This window comes from Mizuhopecten yessoensis, unplaced genomic scaffold, assembly GCF_002113885.1.
Source record: "Mizuhopecten yessoensis strain PY_sf001 unplaced genomic scaffold, ASM211388v2 scaffold8573, whole genome shotgun sequence".
NCBI lineage: Eukaryota > Metazoa > Mollusca > Bivalvia > Pectinida > Pectinidae > Mizuhopecten > Mizuhopecten yessoensis.
In genome coordinates this window covers 236,815-259,926 of record NW_018407615.1, presented here as the reverse complement: position 1 = coordinate 259,926, position 23,112 = coordinate 236,815, and the positions used below count along the sequence as shown (strand labels likewise).

At 35.0% G+C, this 23,112-nt stretch overlaps 1 protein-coding gene across 6 annotated transcripts in view; it reads right to left on the bottom strand.

The window, feature by feature from the left end:
- The window catches only part of LOC110456242, a 99,595-nt gene that overhangs the window by 32,868 nt on the left and 43,615 nt on the right, over window positions 1-23,112 (bottom strand). For 2 of the 6 annotated variants that reach the window (XR_002463570.1, XM_021506851.1), the window contains exon 1: window positions 4,272-5,040. The exons of the other annotated variants lie outside the window; for them this stretch is intronic. The gene's annotated coding sequence lies outside the window, so the exon portion shown is untranslated. Of the gene's footprint in view, window positions 1-4,271; window positions 5,041-23,112 lie in introns of those variants that run through there. 6 annotated transcript variants of the gene reach the window in all.

Below are 23,112 nucleotides of genomic sequence, written 5' to 3'. Positions count from 1 at the left end.
CACTTATCAGTTTTCAATCTAATTAGAATTCGTAAAAATACAGTTCAACATTTAAAAATTAATCTGTTATATTGCAGTTATTATTAGACTTTGTACAGCTTGAATGAAACTGACTATAACTATATACAGCTTCAACATCAAAGGGATGCAGGCTGTGAAAAATGTCAGGTTGGTAAGATTGCTATTTAGATATACCCAGCAGATGACCCGTACTTCAAAGGAATGGATATTTCTGCACAACTAGGTGATTCTGTACTTTGAGTTATATACTGAAAACATTGTAAAAATATTTAAATATCATATGGTGATGCTTTTTAGGATTTTTAACAAAAAATGAAACTACCCATTATGATTATAAAGGTTGCTTCAGATCTGCACAAGTGAAAATAAACCCAGCTTAAATTATGGCATTTTATGACATTTCTAGGGCTCATTAAACAAGTAGTTCTTTTTAGATATTTTAAGACTTTGTCATGAGTTTTCTTTTCCAATGAAAACTTGGTAGGTATAACATTGCTGATGTAATTGTCTAACTATTAACATACTAAAAATCTAGGTCGAGCAAAGCCATAAATGATATATCTGGATAGACAGTTATGTTTCACTAACTTCGATCAAATTTGTATGAAGTTTATGGACGCATGAACGATTTACAACACCTAAACAACATTGTTGGATTCTCTTCTTTGTAAAACTTAATGGTGCAAGAAAGTAAGTTTTAGTCATAAATGCTCTACAAGTGGTTGTAAACGTGAGTAAAAGGACAGAAAGATGTGTAATGTGATAAACAGACAGTTTACATAGGAAATCCTCCCACACTTGAAATCAGCTAGTAATCCATGTCCATGACAAGGCAGTTATCATTGTATGTATGCAGTCAAACCTGCTAAAGAAACCACATGTACCTGGGTATTTGAGTCTGTTTTTAAACTTTCCACTTCAGTTATTTTCATGTTAACTATAACCTGTATTAAGAGACCACCTACAATAATTAAAACACTGCCTTGTGGATTTCCAGAAGGAGGTGGTTTCTGAATATAGGTTTAACTGTACAAGGAAACCTTTCTCATAGTTTGCACTTCTTGCCGTTCAAACTGATAGCAGAGTCATCCTGACAAGACCACAGACTGAATAGGTTTTTCAACATAGTATTTTCACTGTGAAGGTTGAAGTTCCCACCGGGTAGATTCATATTTTTCAAATATTTCATTAGGTGAAATTTTCTGATTTCCAGTAGTTATACCACAATCTTATTTTTATACAATTAGCTTTACTTCTCAAGACAACCATGATTTATATTCACCTTTCTGTTCCTTAGGTAACCAAATCTGTGACCTACTAGTCTATATCACTACACCAGTGACCAGCTGCTTCATGGATACTGTATAACGGACATTTTTTTTCTGGCTTTTTATTTTCACCTTTTTACTCTTCGTCATTAAGGCAAATTTACCGTTACAGTGAACGTAATATACATAGTCATTTTAACGGAAAACCAAATTTACATTAGGCGAAAATTGAGTTAATATGGGAGAAGGGCGAAAATTTCCCGCACCGGTATACAGTACCACAACACCACACAATTGTTTTTGAAACTTATTTGCTGCATCTGAGATAAAAGGTTAAAAGGTCAAAGGAGGTGCAATGACCTGATTTTGGTACAGGTTACAGTGCCTTTTACATTGAGTACCTACTTACCAAATCTGATGTCCACAAAAGACCAAATCGGTATGGACAGACAAATGCACATGCACAAGATGTTATATACCAATGGATTTGCTTGGAGCAACATAATCTATCAAACTACAGCACCAATGCACAAAAGTACTTTACAAACGTACAAAAATACAACACATATGTACTAAAGCACAAAAATATACCAAACTACAGCACATTACCTCACTAAAACACTACTAAAACTGACTTTCAGTGCTGTATTGAAGTGTTATTTTACGGGTATGTATGTACAATGTGTGTACTCTATCAATTAGGGCTGATTTCAAGGAGAACTGTTTATTGTACTGACGATTGACATTTAGACTGTTTTGTGATCTGGAGCCAAGTCGTTAATGTCCTACCTGTATAATCATCCTGTTTATACATAATGCATGTCTATAAATAACATTCAACACAAATACACATATTTATTTTACTCCCTATAAAGCGATAGACTTACACAATAAAGTACAAAATAAGGTATTTTATGTTTCAAACTAATCAATTATAAATAGGTTAAGAGGGTAAATATCCATTATTTAAGAGTGACGAAGTCACTTCCACTTTATGGGTTAGAAACGTCAGGGGTTAACTTTGTTCTACATACATATTGGATGTTTCTTATCCGACACCTACCTCAGGTAGGACAGAAATTTCCTAATCCGACAGTTGTACTTTAAGCTTGATAATACACTCCTGTGAAGCTAGCAGCAGAGACACACCAAAACAGGCAGCTGTACTGTTTCATTATACAATTGCCAATTTCCTATAAATCTAAGTCAATTGTCCTTATTTTATCTAAGCTTGATATAATCATATTCCTAGATAACACAATTTGACCTGTGAGCATCTAATTCAAACATTTTCGGACAATATTTGATTTTTTTTAGACAAAATTGTAAATGGGAAAGGTAAATAAACAGGTTCATTGGCTATTAATGGATAAGTAACATCAGGGGGTCATGTTATATGCAAATGTTAGCTCCAGGGTAATATTTCTGCAGCAGAGACAGGCATCACACTATATATGAATGTTCAGTTAATATGGGGATCAAATTATCTTCAAATGTTGATGAAGATGTGGGTTGAATTATCTATTCAGTGGTCAGGGACCAAGACATAGATATTTTCAAGGTTAGGTATCACATCTACAGGTAAAAACATATGTGCAGTAAGATCAGAGGTCAAAATATGTTCAGATTAATCATCCACAAATATTCAGTGAAGTCAGGGGTCGAATGATCACAAATGTTCTGTTAGGTCAGGGTCACATCATTCTCAAATGTTCTGTAAAGACAGACATTACATCATCTATTCAGTCAGTTCATGGGTCAAATTATTTATAAATGTTCATCAAGGTCAAGGGTGAACTTATCTACAAAAGTTCTCGATGTTCAATAGGGTCAAGGGTCAAACTATTAACAATTTTAGTAAAGTCAGGAGTCAAGTTATTCACAATGATAAGTAAAGAGCACCAGGGTCAGTTTATTAAATTATAAGTCAAGATTGGGGTAAAATTATCTACAAATGTGAAGTAAAGACAGGGGTTACATTATCCACAAACATCAACTCAGACAAGGTTCTGCTAGAACAGAATTCATAGCATGTATGTGAATTGCCAATGCAGATCATTCTTGATTCACTTGCACAGTTTTTGCACGTAACCAGGGAATCATCGTGTTCACAAAATTGATGTTGTCACCACAGATGCAGCTCATTAGCCCCTCAGCTGGCACAGCCATGCAGAGAGATATATTATTTTTCTTAACTAGGCCTCCTAATGAGATAAAATAAATTACAACAGATCTTTTTCCAGGTCATGAATTTCTCACCGAGAGTCACACATAATATATTATAATCAAAGCATCCTTTCATTTCTATACAAAACAAATATTGTGCATGACTTTCCTACCAATTTAAGCTTATATTAAGGACACAATTATTTACAAACATTCAAGCCTCTAGTCAGTTCTTTGATTACTCGGATGATCACACAACACAACAATTCTACCATCATATCAACTGACAAATCCTGGTTGTTCCCACAGACAATGCCAAGTCATTAGCGAGTAATCATTAGCATGCAAATTAACTAGAACTGATTTTAATATTATTATGCCGTTCAGCTAGAACAGAAAACTGCTTACTTATTTGTCACCTGTTTACATCCTTAAGCACCAGACCTCTCCTTCTAAGCTGTCAGCACGATTAAATGTCAGAGTACTATCTGAATGTAGACAGATTAATTATGTTACTTATCTATAATCGGGATTGTGAATGATCCCGGCAAACATTTAGAAAAACCATTACACACAGCTGTAACAAGAAACACTGTGAATAAACAAGCTTCTACTGTATATTTGGAATCAATGGATGGCCTAGTAAAGCCGGGGTAGCAGGAGCTGTCGAGATCAATTTTCCTAGCAATAATGTTATCTAATGGGAATTAGAACGCCAATAGGTTTTGTCGTATTGACAATAAACATGTAGATGATACAGTCACGTGTACAATAAACACAGCTAAACGATAAACACATGGGCACCATCGTCGTTACCTTTGCGATTTATTCCGAATTTGATATCAGCCGCAGGGCGGTAATTAGTGCGAAAATCTCTCCATCAAAATCTGGGTCATTGCAGTGGTGCATAATGAATGCAATGCAGTGTCATAGTGTAAGGGCATCAGAGAAGAAGCACCGACTGATGAAGAATCGTGGCAGTTGTAGGTGTTACCTGTGACATCCATGCGATGGTCCCCCTCATGCATGTCCACATACAAACGTTGTAATACTATCCCCTCCCGGAATCTGTCTTTCATTTCCTTTCCTTCCAATTAAAAAAGGTTTCACACTCCCGTGATGCCCACTGGAGCACAGAGGTTTTAAAAGCAGTCAAATATCATCACAAGTAAGAGGCGTCGTCAACATTCCACACACAAATATATATATACACATTGTAAATATATCAACGTGTTAAAAAAGAGTAAGATTTTCCGTCACTTTACCTAACAGGCAAACCTATACTAATCCCCTTCAGTACAGAAACGATATTTCAGAGGATACCTTTAGTTCTGACATGGCTATACTACAAATCCAGTGCTGGAATTTCTAGGAGACCGACTTGTTTGTAAGCGAGGATGTCTCCCGATTTCTACGTGCCGCTAGTACAATGAATGTGCCACTATTTCTATCCTTCCTACAGGAAGATGTGGAAGTCCCTGTTACACAACTCCTTGAAGTTCCATACAATCCCCATTCAACATTGCATACAAAAGGCTCCTCACACCAGCTAAGGCCTATTGAGTAGAAACGTCATGGTCCGGCGATTATGTTAAATGCTAGTCCATAAACACCACGAAATACGCGGTACACCTTTAGAGGGGTGTATCGTACTCACCACTTAAAGCTGGGTGACTGACCTTGAGTTTTAAAACCAAATATCGACAAAACGAGGAGTAATATTCTGAATTGCACACGATCGATTAATTGCACAACTTTGCAGGAAACATGCGCTAAAATTTTAACCTCTTTTTCTCACGCAGTCGTTTGTTCGAGCGTGTGCAGGAGTGTGGTGTGTGTGTGGTTGCACTCACAACTGACAACAACTGTTAATGGGTGTTGTTATTCAGAAAACATTTGTAGCACGTTTTCTATTGAGCTCGACATAACCTACAAATGCAAAATGGATTTTTGACACATTGTGTTACAACACACTAGCTATTTCGGTATGCAAATTATTGTTTATTCTGATAAAGCTGACGTTTATTCCAATTCCATGTTTTTAGAGCCGATAAATATATCACGCCCTGGGTGATCTAGCATATCAATACTGCCGTAACGTGTACAACATAACCTACTTTAATGCAATTAAAATGATAAATATTCAAGGAAATGTCCTCTCTTTAATCAGATAAAGTCTGTCGTCAAGAAAAACCATTATGTGACTTCCGTGATAAGGCTTTATCAGTATCAAAGCAGGCTTTTGTCAGTTTTTTACAAGCCTAATTGACTGAAGAACATAATATCAAAACAAAATTCATTATTATCTTTGTAGGTATTTTTTGTTTTCTACAAAATATTTTTACTTTCTACCAGTAATTATCATTGATAATGAAATCATATACGGACAAAATAAAAAAATCTGAAACAACCGTTGGATTTCAAAGTTAACACACAAAACATTAATTCAACAGATTTTAGAAAATGAAAGAGTTCCATGATTCAATGCTGAACAACACCAATATTGCCGATTTTATGTCATAATAATCCAAGTTTTGAGTCACATAGTATTGTAGGTAATCAGAGATATGTTGCATATATCTGCTTTAAATCAGTTTATTTTTCAATTTTCCTTATTAATCTACTCATTTTCTAAAAATTCAAATGATAAAAATCCTTTAAAAAATACAAAGAGATGTTCTGAACCAGGGCAGGGATCATTCTCAACTTAATGCTGAATCACTAATGTACTCTAAATGAAAAAAGTTTTGCTGCTTTGATTAAAGCTATTCATTAAAACGTTTTGACTGTAAAGGAAAAACAAACATTACAGTGAGATGGATGCATTTCTAGCGTGCACGCTGCTGACATTGTCAAACCACCTCCAGCGTGGAAAACATGTTTATAGGTAAATTCAGTCATGTAATCCAGTCTCAATCAGGCGACTTTGCCTGTGTCATGCAATGCAATACTTGTATGAAATGAAGATCTAAGGAAGGGGTTTCATGACACATGTATTACTGTGCAACAGTGAAATGTAATCCAGATAATATTGAAGAAAAACACAATCTGGCTTGAACAATATCCCCTGAACAAAAAAGTGACTTTTCAAACAAGGGGTAGCACCAACCCTGTGACTATTCAATTTTAAAACATTTACCAAGAAATATGTCAAATATATGGTGTCAGACAGAGGCAATCATGTAATGGTTAAGTTACTATCTAATCAACAGGTATATAACAAACTAACAGGTATATAACAAATCAACAGGTATATAACACACTAACACAACAACAGGCCTAGAACACACTGACAAATCAACAGGTATATAACAAACCAACAGGTATATAACAAATCATCAGGTATATAACACAATTTCACAACGACAGGCCTAGAACACACTAACAAATCAACAGGTATATAACACACTAACAAATCAATAGGTATATAACACACTAACAAATCCACAGGTATATAACAAATCAACAGGTATATAACACACTAACAAATCAACAGGTATATAACACACTAACAAATCCACAGGTATATAACAAATCAACAGGTATATAACACACTAACAAATCAACAGGTATATAACACACTAACAAATCACCAGGTATATAACACACTAACAAATCACCTGGTATATAACACACTAACAGACCAACAGGTATATAGCACACTAACAAACCAACAGGTATATAACACACTAACAAACCAACTGGTATATAACACACTAACAAATCCACAGGGATATAACAAACCAACAGGTATATAACACACTAACAAACCAACTGGTATATAACACACTAACAAATCCACAGGGATATAACAAACCAACAGGTATATAACACACTAACAAACCAACTGGTATATAACACACTAACAAATCCACAGGGATATAACAAACCAACAGGTATATAACACACTAACAAACCAACTGGTATATAACACACTAACAAATCCACAGGTATATAACAAATCAACAGGTATATAACACACTAACAAATCAATAGGTATATAACACACTAACAAATCCACAGGTATATAACAAATCAACAGGTATATAACACACTAACAAATGACCAGGTATATAACACACTAACAAATCACCTGGTATATAACACACTAACAAACCAACAGGTATATAACACACCAACAGGTATATAACACACTAACAAATCACCAGGTATATAACACACTAACAAATCACCTGGTATATAACACACTAACAAACCAACAGGTATATAGCACACTAACAAACCAACAGGTATATAACACACTTACAAATCACCAGGTATATAACACACTAACAAACCAACAGGTATATAACACACCAACAGGTATATAACACACTAACAAATCAACAGGTATATAACACACTAATTAATAAGCATACTTGTTCTAATGGGATTACCAGGAAAAACTGTGTTTAGATATTACTGATGCCAATGTTTAGAAGTCACCAATATCTGCATTTAGTGGTTGCAAAACCCTGTGTGTAGAGGTCGTCTCACCCTTGTCAGCTTATATTTTTAGGGAGGGAGGGGGGTCCATTGTATGCTCTGTAAGAGGTCCCTGAACCCTTTGTTTTAGTAGTCACCTAACCCCTTGATTTATAGGGTCACCTAAACTTGTATTTTCTAAATGATGTGGCCACAAGTAGGCACTAGGGAACAAGCTCTTTCACATCACTGTGAGGTTGATCTAATGCCTTGAATTTGCTTCAGCACTGAAAGGAATTTGAATATGAAATGTGTATTGGATTCATTAAACCCAGTTGAACTGATCATCAACATTTTATTTTAGTATTCTTGTAAATTATTTTAAAAGTGCACACATGCGATGCGGATTAAACTAATGACACTTGCAGATTTGCCCAGATTCGTTCGGTGATATGCTAATGGCCAAATGATCATGCTTTTATCTAAATTCTCACAGGTCCCCTTTAAACAGGATGTTTGTCAGATTTATTTTACAGGTCTTCTTCAATATGAAGAAGACCACTTGGATTTTGGCTACTTTGGGTATACTTAGTTTGGAAAAAAAAATGACTAAGATGCCTCTAGGAAAAAACAAAATATCCTTCTCCAACCATTTTTTTTTTTTTTTTTTTAATTAAACATTATCTTTCTCAGCCATCATCAACTTTACATTTCCTGTTTTTGTGTAGCAACACTGTTTATAATGCTACTTTTTGACAAACTGAACAGTTTCCTTTTTTTTTACCAGCATGCAAATAGAATCCAATACATTTTCCTTAAGGGTGCAACATAAAGACTTTTATGGAAATTTCATCAAAGAATTACATCTGCGATTAAATAATTCTATCACACGTGATTTGCAATTGGGAAAAATAATGCAGAAACTTACATCTTTTGTTTTTGGAATATCTCTAGTCAGACTGCGCACAGACATTTTTCGTACATTCAAGAAGTTTGGTCATAAGTTAGGCAGACGCTATATGACATATTTGTAATTACTTAAGAGTGTATGATACCTTACAATGTAATTTGTGTTAGAGTTAACCCCCTTGATAAAAAATCTGTGCTAACTATCATAGAGATTGCTATGAACATTCCCAAACAACCCTAGCAAACGCACAAGATACAAATTTGCAGCAGCTGTAAGTACTTGACTTTTCTTTAAATCCCAGAAATCTAATGTTTACTGCATCTTTCAAACTTTAAATCATTGTCATAATGTATTGTTATGTATTTCATGTAATTCATAGGAGTGTAAATATGTACATTCCACCATATTTGACCAAATGTCAGATGGTGGTTGACTCAACATGTTATCAAGTTAAAATAAGGATTATAATAAATATTGGGTAAAATTAATATAGGTTCATTTGACTTGTTAGACTATCAGAAATCAATGCAAACATCAAATCAGGAAAGTTACTAGTCAGCCATCTGACATAAATTATACCTTAATTGTATGCATTTCTTCCACGATGTAAAAAACAAAGTCGCACCAAGAACAAATAACCAAAAATATTTCTATCAGAGATAAATTCACCAGAAATGCCATTTGGAATCCAAAAACTTTCAAAAAAAGTCTTTTGTAAAGTATACCAATATATTGTCACTTGCATAAAGTATGAACAAATCCAGCCCACAGAATAAAGTTATAGCTATAAAATGTCCCAATTAATCAGAGGCTGTCCAATTGAAACAAGAAGTTGTGTGACGAGCTGTATCTACACATGCCCATCACTAATCAAATTGCTCTTCATTTGAGTCTGGCTGGTAATTGTTTAAGTAAAGTGTTAAACAAGTTGATGGCAGAGGAAGAAAAAAAGCAGGATAATAAAACTGTATACAGGATTTTTTAAAACTTTGGTGGTAAAATTTGTTTTCGCCCAAAAAGACAATCTCCCTTCACATTACTTTATACCATGTATGTTCTATTGTTTACAAATGTTCGCTGTAATGATAATTTTACCTTCATTACAGAGGGCGAAAAAAGGTGAAAATGAAACTGCAGCTAAAATTCTCGGTATACAGTACCACTTTGTTAGAGACTCTTCATTGTTCAGAACTACTGCAGTGTTCATAATATCTCCATTCCTGCGACATTACAAATGTGTCATAACGTAATAAATCATGTCAACAGATTACAAAATTAAAGATATTTTACAGGTTTTCTCCAATAGAGCGTTTTTTATACAGTAAGGTAGCAAACACAGTAAATTTAAACCCGTTTTATCGGCTATTCAATTATTTTTTTTCAAATCCTTTACATTGTTTCCCTTGTTATATATAGCAAATCCCTAAATGTCTTGTGCCAAAAAGTATTTTTAAGGACAGTTTCAATATTGTTCAGTAAAGATGTTCATTTGCCTTTGTTTTAACATTAACTGTGAGAGCAACAGTCAAACTGCCTGGCCGTCCTCTTTTTAAATCCTACCTGTCAATACCACTTATTTACACGAACAAACCAGTGACACACCAGTTCTTGGGCCACCCTCATCGACATGCGTTCCATTCACTCGGATTTCCTTCTCAGGTAATCCATGGCTCCATTTAGCTACGTTTAAATAGGTCATTTGTGCGTTTGATGTGTATAGACATCAGCACTATCCTGGCCCCTCTTAGGACGCTTCTTACAAAACATTGTGAAGATCAAATATTCCATAAATGGGTCACAGTCTGTTTGACTGTTTATAGATTTCTCTCCGCCACAATCATTGTAAAGGGGGAACTTGATGGCCCCGACTACCGGTATAGATACCTCTTCTGTCACAGTCAAAGGGGGACAACTGATCAGCACAATAGATGGGAGGGACATGTCCTGAATTACCTGTACATAATTACAGTGTACCTGTCCTGAATATCCATTCACCATATCACAAACACATGGTTTTTATCAGACTTACAATACGACACACAATGGGACGTCTCACCTTTCACCCCAAACTCACATTTCAAAAGTTCACCTCTGTCAAGGTCACAGTGAATTTGCTAGTTGATCTTTTAAATCTCCGAACACTATACCAAACATTCACATTCCATCTATTGTCAGTGTTTCTTCAATCTTCACGCAGGTTTGATTATATCGTAAACAAAAATCTGTTTTTGCTCTACAAAATCTAAAGTGTCTGAGAAGTATTGTGTGTATTGTTTGGACAAAAAATCACCATTTGGATAATTTGTTAATCTTACTGTAATCATATATTTCTTTCCAGACGTCATATAACATTCTTTCAGCGAACTTTAACATTATTTTTTGCAGGTAAATGCCATAATATTGCATAACATCACAGGTATGAATAGGTGCCCCCCACCTTACTTAGAGGCCAACTGTCATATAAAGAACTACCTGAACTTTAAGCGGAGGATGTGTATCGCTTGGTTTGTTACCGTCAAATGAAATCCTGTTTGTCATTGTTTGGCATTCATAAAAACCTTTGCCTATTACATAGTGTGTTACTATTTCTTCAGATATCTGGCGGACAGGTATTTATAACTATTTCAATGTCAGTAGCTTTGTTAATCACAAATGTACCAAATTTTGATGTCATCTGGATTTAAGATTTTATTTTTTTACATTATGACAGAGCAAGGTTGTGTGATAGACAAGTTAACAATGTAACATTATGTGAAATACAAGTCAACACAACAATAGGCCAATAGGACCTGAATTACCTCCCTTTATTTGTTATTTGAATTCAAGTTGAATTTTCTTACAATGGAAACCATACATGGTATGGTGGCCATCTTGAATTTCTTCATATGGAGCCTTACAATTAAATACAGATATTTGTTTCTATGAATGAAAGCATATGTCTCCCTGTATCAGCCAATATGCATATATTCTTCATAGTTATTTGATTTTTGTCCAAAGGTCAAGGTCATGTTGACCTAAATGTAGTATATATAGAACACATTCTGTGGGTGATATAGGTATTGTTTAAGTTTCCTGAAAAATGTCTTAAATAGTATACAATATGTGTTCAACAGATGACTGCAAAACTTTTGCATTTATGTGACTTTCCTCTAGAGGTGAAGGTCACCACAATCTTGGTTGATGTAGGTTAACCGACAGGTTTCAGCAAAACATTTTTAACATTGTAAAAGTTATGGCACAGACACAATTGCACTCGAAATTTTCCATTTATATGACCTTTGACCTAGAGATGAAGTTCACAGTGACCTAATTACAGCGCACTGCAAACCTTGTTGTCAATGTTACTTCTACACGTTACTACTAAGTTGTAAATGTAACCTGCTACAAAATCCATCAAATTTCCGACAAAATTTCCAATGGAGCCAGCATTCTTTGAAGATTTACCATGAGGAAACTTGCTAAAAAATGCAGATGGCAGAAATTTGTTTTACCAATCATGGAATAGTTCATCATTTAATTTGAGGAAATTTGTTTTGTATTTCATGTATTCCTGACACCCCTATGTTGCAATGCTGTGACCAAAATCAATACTTAGCCAAGTCCATTCAAAGATTGGAGAGATTTCTGGTTACAATTGACTTGTGAAGTTGCTTCTAGAGATCTTGACATATTTCTTCCTGTGCAACCATTTAAATTGTACTCTGTAATAGCACATTTGCTCTGGGTTCAACATTCTGTATTTCATTTCCGAATCAATTTAATTGTAAGTGGGACATCCGCTTAAAATATCCCTGACATTTTCAACATTGAATTGAGAACAATTCTTCAATAAAATCAGAGGTTTTTTTAATTACTTGTAAATCTATTCCCAATATTCATCCCATTTATCTGAAGGAGTTTGAGGGTCTCTATTAAGATTGAAATAAAAATCTGTTATTATTTTTCGTTCAATGATTCTAATCTTTCAATTTCATTTGAGTGCACTAAAAAACATTCCTCGCTGTTGTTGTTTTCTGCCCTAATGAACATCAATACATGTTTATATGCACTATATTACTTGTAATTATTGTGCCCTCAATGGATTGCCATCTTGCTGTGGTCGGGGGGATGGGGTTAGGGTGTTAGGGGCTTGTATGTTTCAATGAACTGGAGTGCTATACTAGATAAGTACAATCACAGCAGACTGATCAAGGGCTGGTTAAGTGTTTAACGTGGTCTTTTCACTGACTTAGGTCTGTGTTCCCTAATTGAGAGAGGGTACCTGGCCTTTACTCCCCTCTAGAAAATTAAAAAGTCCTGGTGCTGCCAGTAGATAAGTCCCAAGGCTGGACAGCTCCCTGTGGTCCTCGGCTGTGGTCCTCGGCTGTGGTCCAAAGTAGTTGTTAATGCGTGGTCCCGCAGTTATTAATTAACTCCTATGACGAACAACTATCCATCCATCCCTTTTATACCAGGGAATTTCCTATGTTCCACTGTGGCACAGTATATACGGTACCGACACATTGGTCATAATAATGTGTATATAACACACCCAGTTCTGACAGTTTGGATCCAATCTTTTCCCCATCCTGACTTTCTATTCTTTGATCTGTATGCTTTGAAATGCTTTCCCTGACACCACTCCACATTTTGCCACATTGCAGATCGTTCACTCATGTGAGAGAGGTTACCGGTTCTCTCCCCCTGGCAAGGACATAACAAAGTCCTTAAAAGATAGTAGTTGATATTCCCTGCAAAAGTTTAGCAGTTAAGGTAAGAACAATGACTGGTTTACCGGTTGTCGGTATAATGTGACCAGGTGGAGTATTGTACTGGGTTGGGTGCCTTTGGCATGGTATTTCAGCCACTCCAACTTCGGCATTGTGCAGATCCAGGTTATTGCAAGGGGCAAATACACGGAACATACCTCAAGCATACATTAACCTTAGCAGTTAAAATGATGGTAAACTTTGTAACTTGTATTACGATGAATCAAAGGAATAATTTTCATTTGATATAATTTCTGAAAGAGCACCGGCTGCTTTTTCAGATTATGATATGGCGAAATTAAATTCCATCCTTCCCATTCCGAAAATAGCGTTATTAGGTCATGAACAGATACCGTTAACAATATAGTACCAAGAAACCCCTAGTGAATGACAACCTATAAATATCACAAAAGTCAAGCTGATTCACCAAGTCTTGCATCTGTACCATTGAATTATTAGGTATTGTAACGTTATACATCAGCAATATCTTATCACCAGACAACTGTCACAATATGCTTCATAAGCTGATATTAACTTTAAACCTTGGATATATGTCAAGTCAAAGAATCTGTATAACCAATACCTTTGCCTCGTATCTCATATATCAAACAAATGAGGTCTTCAATCAGGTATACTTACTTGATCTGGTCATTATATCACATGCAGATGTGTAACATATGCCAGGACAATCATTTCAGTAGTTATACTCTGTCAAAGAGAACTTCTTGAAAGATCAAATGGTTAAAGCTTGAAATACAGTAGTCACAGACTACAGGTTTGGTTTAAGGTAGAGAGTACCAGCCCTCTGTGTCTCAAACAAAGAAGAGTTCCAATATTTTCATCATTTTTCCAATTTGAAGTTGAATTTACTATAACAAGAGCATGATACAAAAATAGATCACCTCTCAACCTAGTAGATTTGAACCCTTGACTTTCTGATTATAGAGCAAGGAGATTTTCCATAGAGTTATACTTGTTGATTAACCTAGTTAAGGGCACAACCGAGTGAGCTAATAAACCTAGGGGCACAGCCTAGTGAGCTCAAAATCCTAGTGACACAATCCAGCACACTTATAAAGATAGGGTAATGAGCTAATCAAATCTAGGGGTCCAGCTTAGCATGTTGATAAACCCAAGGACACTGCCCAGCACACTAATAAACCTGGGGACACACGTAGCCTGAAAAGCTAATAAATCCAGGGACACACACTGCCCTAAAGGCTTGTAAACCTAGGGACACACAGAGCCCAAAGAGCTAATAATAACCTAGGGACACACAGAGCCCAAAGAGCAAATAATAACCTAGGGACACACAGAGCCCAAAGAGCAAATGTTAACCTAGGGACACTCAGAGCCCAAAGAGCTATAATGAACCTAGAGACACACAGAGCCCAAAGATCAAATAATAACCTAGGGACACACAGCACAAAGAGCTATAATGAACCCAGAGAGACACACAGCCAAAGTAGTTAATAATCAAGGGACACAGACAGAGCCCAAAGAGCTAGTAAACCTTGTGACACACTCTGCCCAAAGAGTAAATAATCAAGGGACTCACACAGCCCAAAAGGCTTGTAAGCCTTGGGACACACTCTGGCCAAGGAACTTATAACCCTTGGGACATACACATCTCAAAAAGCAAACAATCTAGGGACACACATAGCAAAAAGAGCTAATAATCAAGGGAAAAACAGAGCACAAAGAGCAAATAATCTAGGGACACACACAGCAAAAAGAGTTAATAAATCTTGGGACACACAGAGCCCAAAAGAGCAAATAATAACCTAGGGACACACAGATCCCTGAAAGCTTATAAAGCCAGGGACACAGCCCAGTGAGCTAATAAACCTTCAATGCTTGGGCACAGCTTTCAATCGCTTCCAAACTGAGCATTACAATTATGCAAACACATCCCATACTTGACTGAAATCTAGAAATAATTCGGGAATTCGACAATCACAGTTGAGGAAGTGCCTGCTACCTTATTAAATATGCACATATTCCACTCATATTCAAACTTGCCAGTACCCATGCACTTACAAAGTCTGACTGAAATTCATTAATATTCAAGAAAGTTATTGTTTGGAATGCAATCAGTATGAGGAAATACCACCAAATTTGGCCTTAATCATATAGCAATTAAGTAAGCTCAAGTGCCATTTTGCAAGCACATGGCGAGTCTGACTGAAGCGTCTTGTCTAGGGCGAAACTAGAAACAATATCCCTTGCTTTTTGAATAAAAAAATTGCCACAATTATTACTTCACAATTTCTCACACTCATATCAAGTTAAACATTGCAAAGGAATGTTTAGTCAATTCTTGCTCAGGTTCACTTGAATGTCCTGGGGTTATATATGAAAATGGTTCCATTTCTTCATCCCCTGTGATATACAGCAAAACCTGTTCATCCCTGCAGCCCTGTTTATTACGCAGGTGGGGAGTTGTGTAATGTGTGTACACATGTAATGGTACATAAATTGACACGAGTTGACAAAGTTTGGCTGAAACCTGTGTGCATCAGACCAAAAAGTCCTAGGCATGAGTAGACTGAGCCAAGGTCATATCAAGCAACCCTTGTGAAGAAAGTGAATAAATTATAGTTATTACACATTATAAAATGAACTGCTGTTCAATTTACAAATAAAGCTAGAAATTTTCCTGTAAATGAGAAAAAGAACTGCAGGAGAAATTACCTTTATGATATGGAATATGAAAAAAATTGGCAAAGTAGGAAAACATTTAAATGTTTAATTCAAGTTTGTATTATATTTGTCATTTTGTTGAACCTTAATTAAACCAACATAAGAACAATTGTTCAAATTAGATTCCAGGATTATTTACATAGTTATCTAAAGCTATGGATTGAAATTCTCATTCAGATTTGGGGAAGATATACTGTACAATTAGGTAAGTTCAAACATAGCTTTTTTATTAATAAAGTTTTAACTATGTCTTCCCTGATTCAATTAAATGTTCAAACTAAACTGACTGCGGGAAAATTGTGATGCTTGCAAGACATCATTTTAGAAGTTGAAATATTTATCAAACTGACTCAGGATGGACTGTATTTGCAACATCCAAAATCATATGACAATTATGTCTATAGATGATGGGGCCACTCATAGTCCACTTTAAAGTGTGATCTCACTGAAATGTCATAACCTTAAAATGAACGACCTTTGCCCAACTATGACCTCTCATTTTCCTTACTATCATATTGCAGGAATATGAAAAGAAAATTTCCAGATTAAATCCCTGTACAAGTTCTTAATCTAGATATATTCTTCAGATGACAAGAGTTAAATAGATTCTAGAGAACATAAAATCTATGAAATACATAATGCCATTCTACATGACCCGCACTTTTAAAACCTTTTTAGATTGTCAAGTTGGACATTGCTTCAAACAGCGACAGCTGTGACCAGAAAACAGCTAAGCTCTTGTGTTTGACAATAGCCGAGAGATAAACATGACAGTGGTTTTTTTTTACATTAGATTTATTTTTGACTGAAATACCTATTCAATAACAGGCTATTGTTAGCTCAATATTGTTAGCTCACATAAGTCTGTCTTCGGGCTAGCAATGTAGGTTATTGATCTCTGTCAAAACATCTATCCCCCAAGGTTTACCTATCTAAAAGCATGGTTATCTTGAACCTTATAATACCAATATGTATGTTTTGTAACCATCACCCCAATACCTGTTATGTAAGTCAAGTTTTGTTCCTTTAACCCAGCTATAGGTGATAGCATTGGGTAAAAAATGTTAAAAAGTTAATATTAAGAAGTTTTTTCATCCCTGGATATCAGATAAATGTATTGGTAAGATGATTAGAACTGGACAACATACATGCTTCAGACAGATTTTCAGACTAATCTAGATCCATTATTTATCTGTGCTGACAAGTCATTCAACCCTGAGTATACACGTGTGATTATATCACAAACACTAGAGTCCCTATCAATACACACATGATATAATGGTCCCACAACAACTCTCAGGTATTTGTCTGTCACAAAGCATTAAATTATTATCTGATGGCAGCACACAAGTCTTCTCTCATCTATTTTTAATCAAAGTCACCTTACATGCTTTCCACATTTGATTCCTTTTAAATCATATCAAAACCCTCCTAAAAGATATGTCATCCAGGCAAAACGGCCTCGGTTAAAAAAAAAGTTACTCCCCGACTTACACTTAATCAAATAATACAGTTCTGTTTACTGCCCTTGAAATGAAGTAATTCTCACACAAACCCTATGTCACATTTTATGATCCTTTAAATAAGACATTTATGCTATATAAAGATTCAAATTTGACAGCAATATCTACCAATGGTTTTATGTAAATATAATTCAGCAACTTTAAACTGTGTTACTTCTGTGAAGTATTTCATACATATTTTTGAAATGAAATCAGATCAGGAATAATAACTTAGGTAGTTAAACAAATATGTTGGGAGAAACATTCTCCGGGGGATGCTGAGAAATCCGGTGGCTGCTGTAACAATGACAACATTATAAATATATTTTAGGTAAGTATTAAAAACACTATATCACTTTACTGATTTCTGTTTATGTAATGTATTCATGGCACAAAGACGTTTACGTGCATAAAAAACATACATTCCAATAGATACAATTAAGATTGTTTTATCACCTAAACAATGTACTATATCAGATTCAAATTGGAGCAAAAATGTCTACCAACAGCTATTAAAAAATGTATTTCATTCAGGTAAAAAGTGTATCACTGTTTAATTCATATGACATACAATTTTCCTTTCAGACATGTGTGTTTTTTTTCATTTGTGAGTATTTTCCTTTGTTGAAGCAGATAATTCAACATAAAGGATTTTTCTTCAGCTTTGAATTACTTCCCTTGGCAGAGTATTCATTTTTCTTTTTTGGTACAGTGCATTAACAGTGACAGAACATATGTTCTAAGTCTGACCACTTGATTTGACTTTTTTTTCAATTGAGTAAAAATTTGATCTTTTAATGTTTATTGTAAATTGTCAGTCCCCAGCTCATCTATAACATGATTGAAAATAAGGTATAGAAATACCCCTCGATCTCGTAACACCATCATCAATATAAAAAGACACAATCTGTTTTTGAGAAATCATGTCTTGTTAGACTGTAACCCATTTTAAATGACTACCTTGCTAGACTACCTTTCTTGTGAAACTATGTATAGTTATCTCGGAGTACCACCAGAATGACCTGCATTGTTCAAGGGCAATGGAGGTCGCTTAACATAGTTCTTTTACGCAACAGGACAGTCTTGACTTCCTGGGAGTACCAGAATCCGAAACAACAGTTACATATTATGCATGCAAAACTGTTATTTCTATGTCCCTGTCATAATTAGAATGTCTTAACTGTATTACAAACTTCATTTGCAGTGTTGTATAATCACATACTTTAAATAAGGGGATTTAGTTATGATTTGAACTCCTTGATGCATGAATTTCAAAAATAAATAAATAGGCAAATACAAAATACACATAATATATTATGAACATCAAGGAGGGTAATATCTGTGCTCCCATTGTATAGTAAATAAATACAAAGCAGATTATAACAAAATATGATTTACATACCTTTCCGATCCACAAATCATAAATTAAAAACTTATATTCCTAAAGCAATATTTTGCATATTGAGAAAACACCAACATCAAGATCACTGCCATTATCTTAAAACGAGTTTCAACAAATACACAACACATGAAATACAGAATGATAATGAGGCTAAGGAAGATATATTAATTGTCTGCCATATCCATAAATCCCGGTGGTTGACTTTTTGTACATCTAAACATTTTATGCAAATTATCCAACATATATAACCATGAAGGACAATCAGTATTGCCACAGCAAGATATTTCTGTCTGTTATAGAAAGCTGTCACTATTTATGTCAAGTACATATATTATGTAAGGTTCTTTATTTCTTTAGATGACAGATTCATTTATCATTAGCTGACTTGACTTAGTATCGAGTACAGAATACACTGACATAGTTTTTTTTACCAGACATGGATGTTTTTCCTGTTTAGGTTATTGCATCAACCTTTAAGAAGCTATAGGTCATTATAAGAACAGCTGACTTTCGCAAATATATCATTGACCTTTGTGAAGCTATTGTTGACCTTGGTGAAGCTATTGTTGACCTTTGTGAAGCTATCATTGACCTTTGCAAAGCCATCAGTTACCTTTGTGAAGCTAATATTTACCTTTGTGAAGCTATCGTTGACCTTTGTGAAGCCATCAATGGCCTTTGTGAAGCTAATATTTCCCTTTGTGAAGCTATCAATGACCTTTGTGAAGCCATCATTTGCCTTTGTGAAGCTAACATTGACCTTTGTAAAGTTATCATTGACCTTTGCGAAGCTATCATTGACTTTTATGATGCTATCATTGACCTTTGTGAAGCTAATATTTACCTTTGTGAAGCTATCATTGACCTTTAGGAAGCTCTTTTTGACCTTTGGGAAGCTAACATTAACCTTTGTGAACCTATCATTAACCTTTGGGAAGCTACTGTTGACCTTGGTGAAGCTATCATTGACCTTTGTGAAGCTAATTTTGACATTTGTGAAGCCAACATTGACCTTTGTGAAGCTAACATTGACAATTGTGAAGCCAACATTGACCTTTGTAAAGTTATCATTGACCTTTGCAAAGCCATCAGTGACCTTTGTGAAGCTATGATTGATCTTTGTTAAGTTATCATTGACCTTTGTGAAGCCATCATTGACCTTTGTGAAACTAACATTGACATTTGTGAAGCCAACATTGACATTTTTGAAGCCAACATTGACTTTTGTGAAACTAACATTGACCTTTGTTAAGCTATCATTCAACATTCTGCAGCTTATAATCTGTGATTGACCTTTGTGAAACTAACATTGACATTTGTTAAGCTATCATTCAACATTCTGCAGCTTATGATCATTGACCTTTGTGAAGCTAAGATTGACCTTTGTGAAGCTAACATCGACCTTTGTGAAGCTAACATTGACAATTGTGAAGCCAACATTGACCTTTGTAAAGTTATCATTGACCTTTGCAAAGCCATCAGTGACCTTTGTGAAGCTATGATTGATCTTTGTTAAGTTATCATTGACCTTAGTGAAGCCATCATTGACCTTTGTGAAACTAACCTTGACATTTGTGAAGCCAACATTGACATTTTTGAAGCCAACATGGACTTTTGTGAAACTAACATTGACCTCTGTTAAGCTATCATTCAACATTCTGCAGCTTATAATCATTGACCTTCGTGAAGCTAACATTGACCTTTGTTAAGCTAACATTGACCTTTGTGAAGCTTACATTGCAATTAGTAATGCTATCATTGACCTTTGTGAAGCTAATTTTGACATTTGTGAAGCCAACATTGACCTTTGTGAAGCCATCATTGACCTTTGTGAAACTAACCTTGACATTTGTGAAGCCAACATTGACATTTTTGAAGCCAACATGGACTTTTGTGAAACTAACATTGACCTTTGTTAAGCTAACATTGACCTTTGTGAAGCTATCATTCAACATTCTGCAGCTTATAATCATTGACCTTTGTGAAGCTAATTTTGACATTTGTGAAGCCAACATTGACATTTTTGAAGCCAACATTGACTTTTGTGAAACTAAAATTGACCTTTGTTAAGCTATCATTCAACATTCTGCAGCTTATGATCATTGACCTTTGTGAAGCTAATTTTGACATTTGTGAAGCCAACATTGACCTTTGTAAAGTTATCATTGACCTTTGCAAAGCCATCAGTGACCTTTGTGAAGCTATGATTGATCTTTGTTAAGTTATCATTGACCTTTGTGAAGCCATCATTGACCTTTGTGAAACTAACCTTGACATTTGTGAAGCCAACATTGACATTTTTGAAGCCAACATTGACTTTTGTGAAACTAACATTGACCTCTGTTAAGCTATCATTCAACATTCTGCAGCTTATAATCATTGACCTTTGTGAAGCTAATTTTGACATTTGTGAAGCCAACATTGACATTTTTCAAGCCAACATTGACTTTTGTGAAACTAACATTGGCCTTTGTTAAGCTATCATTCAACATTCTGCAGCTTATGATCATTGACCTTTGTGAAGCTAACGTTGACCTTTGTGAAGCTAACATTTACCTTTGTGAAGCTAACATTGACATTAGTAATGCTATCATTGACATTTGTGAAGCTATCAATGACCTTTGTGAAGCTAACATTGACATTAGTAATGCTATCATTGACCTTTGTGAAGCTAAGATTGACCTTTGTGAAGCTAACATCGACCTTTGTGAAGCTAACATTGACAATTGTGAAGCCAACATTGACCTTTTTGAAGCCAACATTGACTTTTGTGAAACTAACATTGACCTTTGTTAAGCTAACATTGACCTTTGTGAAGCTAACATTGACCTTTGTGAAGCTAGCATTGACCTTTGTGAAGCTATCGTTGACCTTTGTGAAACTATTGTTGACCTTTATGAAGCTATCATTGACCTTTTTGAGTTGAAAACTTTTTGACTAGTTGTTCTCACAAGAAAGTCTGTTTCAAAGACTTATATATACCTCATTACTGTGATACACAAACATTTCATAAAGCTTGGTTGAAAAACTAGGGACAAATTAAATGGGTTCACAAGAAAAATAAAAGTTTCGAAGTACTATAACTCTTGCAAAAATTGACACATGATTCTGCTCTTACGATATGAGATTTTTCATACAATACCTGTGACACATACAAAATTGCATAACACTTAGTTTAAAACTTCAGGATAGGTTGCAGTCACAAGAAAGTGTTAACAATCAGATGAATAGCATGATAGCATAATAATACACTCTACTTTGCAAGCGTACTATATTAATTTTGTGAGGCGCATTTAAAAACTTTCCTGTAGCTGGCCTGATATATGTATACAGTTAATGTGTGCTTTTCTAATAGAACAGCCTTATTCTAGCTAGTTTTAATCTGTGAAGAAAGGGCACAATACTGAAGTCAACAGCTGGTGCCTTACGATTTAGAATAATGTAGCTTCGGCCCTGTAAATAAGAGATTTTAGTAGAGAAACGGTGACAGAGATTAGATGTATCAGCTTCACTTCTGCTTTGAGATTAAAGTTTTGGATTTCACCTTAAATAAATAACTTAAATCATTCCAACTTATACCTGAAGTTGTCTTTGTAGCACCCTTGAGAACCACTATTTTTAGCATTCACAGGTGTACTGTCTTCCTTGAATATATCACTTTTTGGCTATGTGAAATTTTGAGAGAACTAAAACAATTGCTTGCAACCAGTAATATTGATTTGAATTTTGACAAACAGGAATTTATATTTGGAGAATTCAGTTCTAAGGATGCTGATTTGATAGTGGATAATCTTATCCTATTATTGATTAAACAAAACATTTTTAAAAAGAAATGTCTAGAAATGGAACTTAATATAACGAGTTTAAAGAATCACATACTTTTTTAACTTAAATCTCATGAGATCTTGATAAATAAGCATTAAAACTGCAAAAATAATATAGACTTGCATAATAAAGTGGAAAAATG